Genomic DNA, 13,154 nt, shown 5'->3' with positions numbered 1-13,154 from the left:
TCTGAGTAAATTAGCGTGTGTGAAGATTCCTTTACATAAAGCCAGAATGCCGCAAGAAATATACGGTAATTTTTTTTTTAAATAATAATTTTGGGACCGAAAAGGATTATTATTTTAGCAAAAAGAAATTCAATCTGTGCAAGTCTAATTGGGACTAAAGAATTTTATTATTTTAGAAAAATTATTATTTTAACGAGTATTATTTTAAAAAAATTTTACCGTATATATATTAAACACCCCGTATCTGCGGTTCTGATCCCACTGGAGTTGGTAAGTGGAGTAGTGGACAACCACTAGTCCTTTAATACCAAGAAGACAATGTTTGTTAGGTTCTTGCTTTTCTAATTATTAATGGGATTAGAAAACTAAGAACGTGGTCGACATTATATTGGAGAACGCGAAACGTGGTCAATATTATAATGAGGAGCCATATTCTTCGCATATCTTGCCAGACATATACAACATCCCTAATCACGCCAGCTACTAGGCCACCTACGTACAAAATATTTGGACAGGTATGGAAGATTTATTTAATTTTCATTTCTTTGTTTTTCTTGTACAGGTCACCAATTTCCTTGATCTTCGGGCACTGGGCAGGCATCAGCTCCCATACATGGTCTTACGATTTTGGGGAGACCCGAAAAAAAGAGTCCGGTCCAAGTCTTCGATCTCATAAATATGATTTACGAACACAAGTCATTAAAGGTCGATACGTGTGTGCGATGTTTTGAGTATTCTTTTCTTGAAAATCCCAAATTTTGGATCATCTTTTTTTCTTGATCTCTAGTGGAAGTTATGGAAAGAAAGGTAGGATTCGTAATGTCATTGCTTCTAATGGGCGGGTCTATCTGAGGTCCGGCTATCCCTAAACATCTCTTCCTGTTCCGGCCTCCTCAGAAGGAAGACGATCACCTTACAGCTACAGAAGATTTACTTAATTTCCATTTTTTTTATTTTTATGTTCCCTTTCTTTCTTTGTCAGAAAAATGAAAAAAAAAAAAAAAAAGACGAGAAAGAAACATAAACCTCGTTTAATTGGGGGAGACAGAAATTAAAAGGGGTTGAGAATTCTAGTACCCTAATTTTGGAGATAAGGTGAAAATACTATAATACTCTTCCTTGATATCTAAATCTAAAAACCCAAAAAATTTAAACCAACAAGGAAACAACGCCTAATTCATTTCTGTTTCAATCCTTTCCTCTCCTCTCATTTTCTCTCTAAACGTAATGGTCATTTTCTTCCTCTTCATCCGTTTTCAAACTTCATTCATCGTCGTATGTATGGTTAAAAAATTTATATTGTCGATTACTTCTTCTACAAATATGGGTCCTCGCAAAAAAATTCAAATGAAGGTAGATAACCCTAAAGCCATTGAAAAAAACTATTGTCTGACTTTCTCTACGCGTGTTGAATCATGAAAATCAAGAATGTTGCAACATCAAAAGAGAGTTTATCAGAACTAATGAAATATGGAATCAGGATGGCTTCGCGGACATTTCGAAAACCACAGATATCTGAAGTTCCGGAATATAGGTTGGTTCACAAAATCAGTTCGCGAACCATAGAGTTATGAGTTGGACAGCTCACGAACTATGGTGATCTGAATTTGTGAAATTTCGAACCCAGCCATAGACGTCTGAGTTAGGAAATAGAAGAACTGTTCAAGAACCGTAACGCGCTGAATTCACGAACTGTCTAACATTATACTAACTGTTTCACAAACCTGCCCAGTACGTATTAGCAGATGCTCAAAGACTATTTTTATAAATATGTTTAACCTTGCTATGTCTCTCATAAACGCCTCTAAGACATATTTAATCACTAAAAAAAATTTTGTATGTGCATCATGATTCAAGTTTAAGTGTTTTATATGAACATTATATTGCTTACAAGTTCGAATGGTATATTTGCCAAGAACTATCATTGTACACGATTCTGGTACCCGAACCACAGTGTATATTCTTGTATCTGATTTCAAGACAAACTTCCCACATGCTTACTTGAAACCTTAACAAGAGTTTCATTTAAACATATAAAGTGTTTGCTTGAATCTCAAGTTATACTAGCTTGAATTTTAAGCAACCCTCAGTCTTGAAAATCTATAAATAGAGAGACTCATTCAACTGGAAAATTTAATCCCTGATACTTCTATGTCCTAGTTGATTGCTAGAGTCGTTTTTTATTAACCTAGGTTTCCTCTGAGAAACATAATTATGTCTGCAACTGAAAGAATTCTCTTAGGGATTCGTGAAGCCCGGTCCGATTATCTTTACCTTGATTGTTCTTGCATCATGATCTTGTTCTTTTTGTTATCTAGGTTTAGTAATCTCTTTAAGGAACGAGATAGATATAAATCACAAGATTATGTCCATCTCAAACTTTGTGATTCCTCAATATGATATCTGAAGCCTATTCTTAATAGATTAGTTCAGGATTATTCTTGAGAGGTGGTTAACAATCCATGCTTCTCAGCTAATTGAGCATAAGTGTTCAGGATTTGTGAGGTTTGCTAGCTTTGTCTATTGCAAACGGATTTCCAAGCATTGATCTATTCGTTTTAAAGGGAAATAAAATAGGCTTATAATTTAGAAGCAAATTGGTATCAAAAGTCTTTACTTAGGCTGAAGCACCTCTTACGCTGTAAAGGATATCAGCTACAGGAATCAATTGCGTAGACCCTTGCGAGGTTCAAGAGACGTAAGGAGCATGACTGTAACTGGATTGCTTGCAGGGTAAATTCGATCTCAACTACATTCCACTATGAAGTCAGATTGTAGGCTAGTGTTTGTGGCGGCTTAATACAGTTTGGTGTTCATATCTGGACGAGGCCTCAGGTTTGTTCTACAGTTGCGGTTTCCTCGTTAACAAAACTTCTAGTGTCTTGTGTGTTTTCCTTTATATTGTTTATTATATTGTTTATCCTTGTAATTGGAATAACACAAGTAGTACCTAATCAATTCTAGTAGATACGTCCATATTAATTGTTATCGATTAAGAGACTCGTTCTTTTAGAATTCGTATCATGAAAGATAGATAACAAGTTTCTTACTTGGAAAAATTTCGACTTTATTATTTGGATACAATTGAATTTTTCTTGGATATTGATTTTAAAGATCGTCAATTTTATTTGGATACAAACAGATTCCACGGACTATATTGTCTAGACTTTCTGATTGAGAAGAGATAGAGATATAAACTTTATATACAATTGTCAAGGATCATTAAGTTGGTCTTCTTGTAGTTGTATTAGGTTTTACAGGTTGACGAATGAATAAGTTGGTGGTGTACTTGATACGCTCTCCGTTTCAATGACGACTTAAAATACTGAACTAACGAATCTTTACTAAACCATGACGACTTTTGAGCAAAAATTAACTATCACTATTCCCAAAATTTGCAAGGGATCGTTATGGTGTACCTTTAAAGTCGTTATGGTCTTTTTGTAGGTCGTCATGGTTGACAATTTAGACCACGACTATTACATGCTTTGATGTTTTTTTTTAAAAAAAAAAAAATCCATGTGCTTAAAGATATTGATAGAGTAACACAACACGTTCCCAGTCCTCTTTCAAAACCACCCCACAATAATGAATCTTGGCGGATGTTCCATGTTATGAAAAACGTTCGACGGAGGTACCGTTTGTTATCCATGATGCCACGCAACAGGGAACATGAGATTTTATACCCATCATATTTTTGCGCCCATCAAGGAACATGAGAGTTCCCTTTGTATGATTTGGTTTTAAATTTACTTATTTCTCTTTTATATTTCTTCTTCCATAGTAGAAATTGGCTTAGTAGTTGTTGATGATGTAGTTGCTTATGGAGTTATTTGTATGCTTGTTTTGTGTATCTTTTCTTGTAGTTGTTGATGACGTAGTTTCTATTGAGTATTTTTTTTTGCATCTTTTGGATACCTCTTCTTCCATAACAATAATTGATTTGGCAGTTGATGATGATGGAATAGTTGTTTAGTTCTTCTGAGCATCTCTTCAACTGATGATAAATTTGCCGATGAAAAAGAGTTTTAGTTTGCGTTCAACCTAGAGATCTTCAAGTGAATATAACTGATAAAGGTGTGTGTAGTAATCACATGGAATTAACATATTCACATAAAAAAGGGCCCCAACGACTAGTTTTTTTAGGGGAAAAGATTAGTCATTGTGGCCACAGTCTTCATGGTTATAAAACGGGGCAGTTACAAATGGTCTTACTTTTTATAATAGGTTTGCAAATTGATCATACTTTTTAACTTGCTTTCTGATTTTACACTTTTGAATAAATTTTTTTTATCTTTTCCTAAAATATCCACCATATTTAATGAAATTGGTTGAGGCGGTGGTGGTGTTTGTAGAAACTTAAGGAGCTTTACTAAACCTCAAAGGGGAAGCCGTAAACCCTTTGATGAAAGCCATGTAAGGATCCTAAATGCGATGTAACGATCTTGAATACGATGTTGTGATCCTAAATGCAATGTAACTATCTTAAATGTTGCGCAGCACCACTACCATAAAACACCACCGTCAAACAAAAGTAGCGAAGGAAAAATTCAAAATCATGTTTGGACAGATAAAGGATAAATAAGTAATTTTGTTAACATATTTAACTTTAACTCACCACTTAACTTTCTTTATAATTGAAGTATGACCATTATGTAAATAGTTTGTAGCAGTAGGATGATTTTGTGAATCGTATCCTAATATTGGGACCATTTCTTACAATACCCTTATAAACTACACAATAACGACTCATATAGGATTAGTTGTGTGTTAGCCTTAAGTGTCACCATTGTCAATATGTCTTGACCATGACGACTCTATCACCTTGAAAATTAACCTGAAAAGTCATCATTGTGTGTGGGTCTTAAAAATGACGACTCCACCAAGCCAAAAATTACTAGAGATATTCAACAATTAACCATAAGAGACGTCATGGTCTATACACCATGACAGTTCTAATATTTATGAGACTGAGAAATTTCATGAAGAGTCATCATGCGATACAGAATAACATGGAAGACTCATATCGAAATAACCTCATAAGAGTCGGCGTGGTAATTGATCGAATTTTTATAGTTGTAAGAAAAGTAGTTTGTTAAGACTTGTGAAGATTTTCGATTTTAAACTTAATTTTTATAACTAAAAATGAAGTAAAACTCAATTAAAGTAGATGTGAAGATCATAGAGAGACTGGGACTAAGGATTCCATTATTTACCAATATCAAGTGATTTAAATTCACTAATTATAGTTATGCAATTCACACATTTAAGTTGATTCTAAATTATTGCAAAAGTAAATTTTTAACAATTGTTAATCTAAAGCATGAGACATCAAAACCTTAGGATAAGCATGGTCCATCAATAGAAAACACAGTTGCTTAACAAAAATCATAAAATCAATTTTCAATCTAGGCAAATAATCATAAATAAGATTGCTCAAATTAAATAATTAGGAAATACCAGTTTTTCATTCGAAAAATAGGTTCCTTCGTCTTCAACAAAAGGGATTTAGGACATCCGGGTTTTTCGTTCACGTATAAAAGATTAAGGGCTAATTACTCCTTTGTTTTTGGAGCATCTCTTGTTATAGAAGACAAACATTCAAAATGGTCGAATTGATTCCGGATTATACCATCTTTTCTCTCTACGTTTCATACAAAAATTGGGTACCTTTGCGGTATTTTGCTCTTTCTCTTCGCGAATTACATGTAATTGGTATCTTCATTTGTATTTGAGTTTTAAGTTTCTTGTATTTTGATATTCTTTTTCTTGTAAACAATCATGTAATCACCTTTTTGGATTGAATGAAATGTGGTCTGATTGTTCACCAATAATAATAATAATAAGTAAAAAATGCCAATTATTTTTTCTCGACTCTCCGCAACCACCATCATTTCAATTTCCTTCACTGAAAACGGAGTTATACTTTCAGACCCTGAATTAAAAAATTGTAGATATACTGCACTCATGTTCTTCATCTTCTCCTCAAGTTTTCTGCTCATGGAAATGTAGGTTTATGTTTGATGTTCCATGTTCTTATTTCGGCAGAAAAGCCCTAATTTTATTTGCATTATCAACATCAATTGAAGAAATCTCTGGTATTATACCTCAAAATTGAAAATAAATTCACAAAATGTTTTCTAGGGTTCTTGATTGAAACTCGTTTGATCTTCCATTCGATTTTCTTGATCTAAAATCAGACTGTGGATCTGTAATATGTGAATCTTAAACTATATTACCCATGAAATAGTTTTTTTGTTACGATGATAATCTCTATCATTTATTGATGATTTCTGTTTTGAAGAAGATAAATTGATCGAAGATGGTATTAATCTCAGCCCTGAATTAATGGTCGGTTCTCCACGAAACACGTGTCTAACAAAGGAAATTGGTAGATTTAGTAACTAAACACAAATCCAAGTTTTTTTTGGTCATTTTATATTTAACAGTTTTATCTAACAGTCTAAACGGTCAACAATGGTCATGTGACCCAAACTCTAATTAAAATTTTGTCGTGACCTAAACGCAACTCTGGTCAATTTTTTGTGACCCAAAGTCAAAATATTCCAATTTTTTTTGGAACAAATCGAATAATAGTTGAGATGTTCCTATAAAATACGAGATAAATAGACCAATGAAATACAAAATACTATAACAACCTCGATGTGATAAGAAGTATATGATTTAGCAAAGAAAAATGGAAAACTAAACATGATTAGAAAGAAAATAATTATGATTTGAGGAAGATATTGGTTTTATTTCTCTAATAACATGGGCTAAACCTATTTGGGGAAAGAAAATGCATTGGCTAAGTATAACTCTGGGGTGGGCTAATCTCTAATTTCAAAAAATTTACATATATAATTTTTTGTTGGTCAAATTTAGGGTCGGGCTATAGCCCGGGTTAGCCCCTTGCTAGGCCCGTCCCTGCTCCATTGACAAAATATTTTATGACGACAACCATGATGTATAAATGGTTTGATGTTAGAGAAGTTCCATGCATAAATGGTCTGACCATTATAAGGTATACTTATCACTTCCTCTTAATTTTGGTTCAATTAACGAACTAGCCAGTCCAATTGGACGGGTTTACAGAACTTGTTTAAGTATATTACTGGATAACTAATATTACATGAAATTAGTTGGAAGCCTGACAAAAAAGCAGAGTGATGAGAGAGAAACAAAGAGTGAGTGATGGAGGCACAAAAAAGCTTATTCAGCTTGATAGAAAAAGCTTTGGAATCACTTTGGAGACGATAGGTGATAAGGAGATGGTGAAGATTTTAGAAAGGGGTTGGGGTGGTGCTAGAGCATGGCTAGCTTTTCCAAATAAGGTGGTGTCATGGGTGATTTCTATGTTGAAGTGGATTCATAAAGGGAAGAATAAGGAGGTAAAGAATGAAAACATGGTTGATGGTATGATTTTTATTATCAAGGTACAGTCAAATCAAGGTGGTGAGTATATTAGGATTTCTAGACATTCAAAAGGTGATGAAGAAAAGTCTTATAGCATATGTATTCCAAGCGGGGACAATAAGAGTTGCTGGTCTATTTTGGCTGAGGTTTTAGACCTATACATGGAGAAGATAGGCTGGAAGGAGATGAGTCAATCTCTGCCTAAATAGGTGGATTTTCCGAGAAGTGGTGAATCAATAAAGTCCAGACTAAAGAGAACAGGAGTTGTAACATTGTCCAGGAGATTGGGATGGAATCAAGTCGATGTGTTGATTAAAAGGGAGTTGGGTATTACAAGGTTTATGGAGATTGAAGGTGTATCAATGTTGGAGGGGTTGCTGGAGATGGAGGAGGAGGAGTGGAAGAAAATATGGAAGCCATTAAAATGGAATTACGAAGGTGTGAATTTATCTCTGGCAATGTGGACTGGTGATTTAGTTACCAAGTGAAAGAGGTGTTAATGTCGGTGCTGGTGCCGGTGCTGGTGAAGCTAAGGAAGAGATATTCAGCAATATATTCAGTTGATAAGGTCTCTAAGACAGTCCAATGGTTTAAAATTAGGGGACTATCGGCTGATAAATGGTCATCGGAGGTGATTGCAAGAATAGGTAATGAGTTATCATTTGGAGGATTCTCTAGAATTGCGACTGAAACATTAAGGATGGAGGAGAACTGGTTTTTCAGAATTGCTGTCACTGGTTATATCAGTAAAATTCCGGCGATGCTGGTGGTGGATGTGGCTGGACAGAAGGTGGTGCTAACGGCGGAATGAGATCCTAATTATCAGGAGAAAGTCAAGTTTGTGGAGCTGAATTATCTCCGGGAAGTTAGAAATTTTGATTTTTTGACTAAGGAGTTGTTTCCGGTGCAAGTTCAAAATGTTGTTAACGGCACTTTGTTGGCGCGTAATCAGACACTAGTTATGGAAAGCTCAACTAGAAATGAGTCAGATGGCCGAAGGGAGTCAGAAGTTGATGGTGGAAACTTAATGGCTGAGTCAGATGGTGGATCTGGTACTTGGGTAAACGGGTTGAATATGGGGTCAAGTCCAAAAACAAATTTTGGTCAAATGGTCATGTTTGGCCAGGCCAATAATAATTCTAATAATCGATTTAGGGTTTTAGAAAATTCCCAAATTGAAAATGTGGAAATGGAGGAAGGGGAGATTAATGAGGGTGTAGGCGATTCTGTGATGGAGTATGATAGGGTGGTGGAGATGAATTTGTTGTTAGACATTGAGAATCAGGTAGTGATGAAGCTTGGAGACTTGCAATTATCGCATACAGAAAGCATGGAGAAGGTGATGAAGGAAGCTGAATTGATGATGCTTTATTGTTGTACATTTGGGGGAGTATGTGATGGAGATAGGCAAGTTCTAAAGGAAGTCGTTTTGAAACAAGTGGTGAAGTACAAGGAGAGGTTTAGGAAGATAAATGAAGACAGAGTTAATTCTTCTGTCCATAGGATTGAGGGGGAATGGTCGTCGGAGCTGGCTTTGGTTGAAATTGATAACTCAAGAGAGGTGAAGGTGGTTTCAAATTCTTTGTAAGAAGTTAATGGATCTTAAATTAATTAGTTGGAATCTTCGTGGGATGAATGCATTTGATAAGATGGTGGCTCTAAAAAATCTGGTTTTTAATCAGAAGTGTGATGTGTTAATGATACATGTGACAAAGATGATGAAAATCAATCAATGGTTGATTAAGCAAATTTGGTATGACACTGAGTTTGATTGGGAGTATATGCCATCAACTGGTATCTGTGGTGGCAGTGGGGGTCTTCTAACAATCTGGAATACAATCAAGCTAATTAGAGAGAATGGAAGTATGGGTAAGAATACTATCTCTACTCTTTTTAATCAGAAAATGGATGGTTTTAAATAGGCGATTTGTAACATGTATTCACCTTGTGAGTACAATGAAAGGGATTTGTTTTAGTATGATTTAGAATAGGTTAGGCATTGGCGGAGAGGTCCCATTTATTATGCAGGAGATGTTAATGCAGTTAGATGTGATGAGGAGAGGAATAGAGGAGAAGGTGATAGTAGAAACAAGGCTTTTCTAAATAACTTCATTAATACTCATGAATTGGTGGATCTGCCATTATTGGGAGGTGCTTACACTTGGTCTGATATGAAGGAAAATCCATTATTGTGTAGGTTGGATAGATTTTTGCTTAGTGTGGATATGGATTTGAGGTTTCCATCTGCAATTCAGCTGGCTCTTACTAGGGTCACCTCAGATCATAAGCCTATTATGTTGATGACTAAACCTGATATTATGTGTAAACCATACTTTAAGTTTGAAAACAGTTGTGCATAAGGATTTTTTGAAGAAGGTGGAGGAATGGTGGAGAATAATGCAGTTTCAAGGAATTCCAAGTTTTCTGTTCTTTAAGAAACTACAGAATTTGAAGTATTTTTTGAAGAATTGGAGTAGGGAGGAATTTGGGGGTGTGAAGAAGGAGAAGGCTGTGTTAACTGAGAGGATAGATTGTTTACATCAGATGGAGGAATCTCATGTTTTGTCTCAGGACCAGTTTGAAGAGAGAATCAATTGTATGTCGAGGTTGAAGAACATAACAGTTTTGGAAGCAAGGAAGTGGCATTCAAGAGAAAAGCAGAATGAATGTAGTTGGGGAGATTCAAATACTTCTTACTTCTTTAGGATTGCAAATGCAAGAAAAAAGAGAAATACTATAGTTAAACTTGAGATTGATGGTGAAGAATGTTTTGATCAAACAAAAATCAGAATGGAGATGAGAATTTATTATGACAATTTTTTTAAGAAACAAAATGATGTGGCTTTTTCTCTTGATAACTTGGATTTTAAAATGTTGGAGGGTGATGAGAAGATGGAATTGGAGATGAAATTCACTGAAGAGGAAGTTTTTGTAGTGATAAAGCAATTTGGAGCTAATAAATCTCCAGGCCCAGATGGGTTTTCCATGGAGTTCTATAAGTCTTGTTGGCACATTATTAAGGGGGATTTCATGAAGGTGATGGATGAGTTCGATAGTAGATGAAAATTGGATTGGAGGCTGAACTTTTCATTTGTTTCTTTGATTCCAAAGAAGGAGGACTCTAGTTCTTCTAAGGATTTTAGGCCTCTCAGTTTACTGGGCAGTGGTTATAAAGTGTTATCTAAGGTGCTTGCAAACAGGTTTAAGATGGTACTGCATAAGTTAGTGTCTGATTATCAAGGGGATTTTGTTAAGGAGAGGCAAATTCTGGATGGGGTTTTAATTGATGGGGAATGTATTGATAGTAGAATGAAGGTGAAGCCTGGTGTCTTGTGTAAGATTGACATGGAAAAAGCTTTTGATAATGTGAAGTGGAAGACTCTTTTGAGAATTATGGAGAAACATGGTTTTGGTAACAAGTGGATTTCTTGGATAAAATGGTATATTTCTTCAGCCCATATTTCAGTTCTTGTTAATGGTAGTTCAACTGAGAAGATCAAGACTACTAAAGGGTTGAGACAGGGGGATTCTTTTTCCCCTTTTTTATTCTTATTGGTGGTGGAAGTGTTATCAAAATTGGTGATGGATGCAGTGAATAGAGGACAGCTTCATGGCTTTCAGGTTAAGGATAATGGTTGTATTATTTCACATCTTCAATTTGCAGATGATACTCTTTTGTTCTTGGATGCTAATGTGGAGGAGATTAGAAGATTATATTTCTTTTTGAATTCTTTTGAGATGTTAACAGGGTTAAATTGAATCTGGAAAAGAGTTCATTAATTAGTGTTGGTGCTGATAATTTTGTTTCTTCTTTAGCTTTGGAGCTGGGTTGCAAGGTGGAGAAGTTGCCAATTAAGTATTTAGGGCTGCCTATATGAGCTACTTCTATGTGTGCTTCTGTGTGGGATGAAGTTATTCAAAGAATGAAGAGGAAACTTGCATCATGGAAAAAGAAATTTTTGAATAAGGCAGGTAGATTGGTGTTGATTAAGAGCTGTCTTGCAAGCTTGCCTGTGTACTTTCTGACATTGATTCACATGCCATTAAAATTTCATGGGTTTTTCCGTCGAATGTGAAGAAATTGTTTGAGATGTGGAGTTTTAATGTTTTACATGGGAGGTGTAAATATGTCTGGTGGAAGATGATTTATGTAGTTTTGTGGCACTTGTGGAAGGAGAGAAGTAGTAGAGCTTTTGGTGGAAGAGAAATGGATGTTGAGGAACTATGTTTGCTTATCAGACATATTATAGTTATTTGGTTGTCGGATTTGGATGTTTTTAAGGATTGTAATGTTTCAAAAATTCTGTTTACGTGGGATACCGTACTTCACATGTAGTTGGAAGTTACTCTGTTCATAGGATCCTTTTTCTGTAAATATCTTTTGGATTAATATACAACCTTTCAAATTCAAAAAACTAAAAAACTAAGCTCCAACTGCGTACTACCACATTAATTGAAAAAGTTAGTCTAGAAAAACCCATTGTGTGTTCTTTTTATATCAAAGAAAACCCCCAGTATTCCTAGAACAACGTCAATGACTCATCATGGTGTCGTTAGTCTCCATGATGCGGTGTTATATAGCATTTCTGCTAAATTACCGGTGATGCTGATGCACAATTTATTAGCTAGTTATGGGAATCCCTAACTAAGAATTGAAATATACATGCGATAGGTTGCAATTATAGATAATTAAAATAATATTACACATAAAGAAACAGAAAAAAGAAAATTTGGAGCATTTTGCCATTTGCCATATGATGGCGTGTTTAGACCGAAAGAAATGCTAGAGTCCATAACAATATGACCAAGGATTTGGATCAACTAATAATAGATGTCAAGTGTTTGATGTTTAATTGGGGTTTGAAGTCTCAGTTATTTTCTGTTTTTTTTGTCAACTTTGCTATGTAATTGGAATGCAGTGATGCATACATTCATGTAATTTTTGCTATCTTGTGTCACTTTTCTGGTGACGCAACGATATTTTTAATATAATTTGCCCTTTAAAGTAAAAGAAAAAAATATAATATTGTAGAACGTGTAAATTTCTTCTATTCTAAACTGGTTATCTTTTCTAACCTTTCTCTATTGCTGCTAGGTGCTAATGATTTTTTTCTACATTGTTTTTCAAAAAAAAAATTTCTAGTAGAAAATTAGATGTTACCATTTTCAAAGAATCCTATTATTCGGGCTGCATCATGTTGGGTTTGGGCGAACTAAAGGACAGAAAGGGGTCGTGAAGTAATAAATGACATAATAACCCTTTCACCTTTTCTTTGTTGTTGAAATAACGCCTAATTTACCCTTGATTTGGTTACTATTAATTATAAATTTTTTTTTGAAAATCTTGGAAAAATAGTGTTTAGTGTATGGATTAGATTACTCAATCGATTAAAATCATAATTTTTTTTTTTTGATTTAGAAGAAGGAGAAAGATGATTTTGATGGATTTTTTTGAAAATCTTGGAAGAAAACGATGAAACATATCCTAAAAATACTCAAGAGAACCTTATACTCAACTCTCAATAATGATTTTGCTGATTCAAATTCATTAAAAATCAGAAAAAATTTGGATTTTTTTTTTGCAGACATCACACCCTAATTGCAACGGACACTTTTTCGGTTGAAAAGTGAAGAACTTCCAGCCAATGCTTCTGCATACGGCTGTAAAAACATTGCATCCCAGCCGCAACCGACACTTTATGGTTGGGAAATAAATAAATCTCAAACGAAAGTTCTGG

This window comes from Papaver somniferum, chromosome 1 (genome assembly GCF_003573695.1).
Source record: "Papaver somniferum cultivar HN1 chromosome 1, ASM357369v1, whole genome shotgun sequence".
In the NCBI taxonomy this organism is placed as follows: domain Eukaryota; kingdom Viridiplantae; phylum Streptophyta; class Magnoliopsida; order Ranunculales; family Papaveraceae; genus Papaver; species Papaver somniferum.
The sequence above is the reverse complement of the archived record's forward strand: the minus strand, read 5'-3'. Positions refer to the sequence as shown.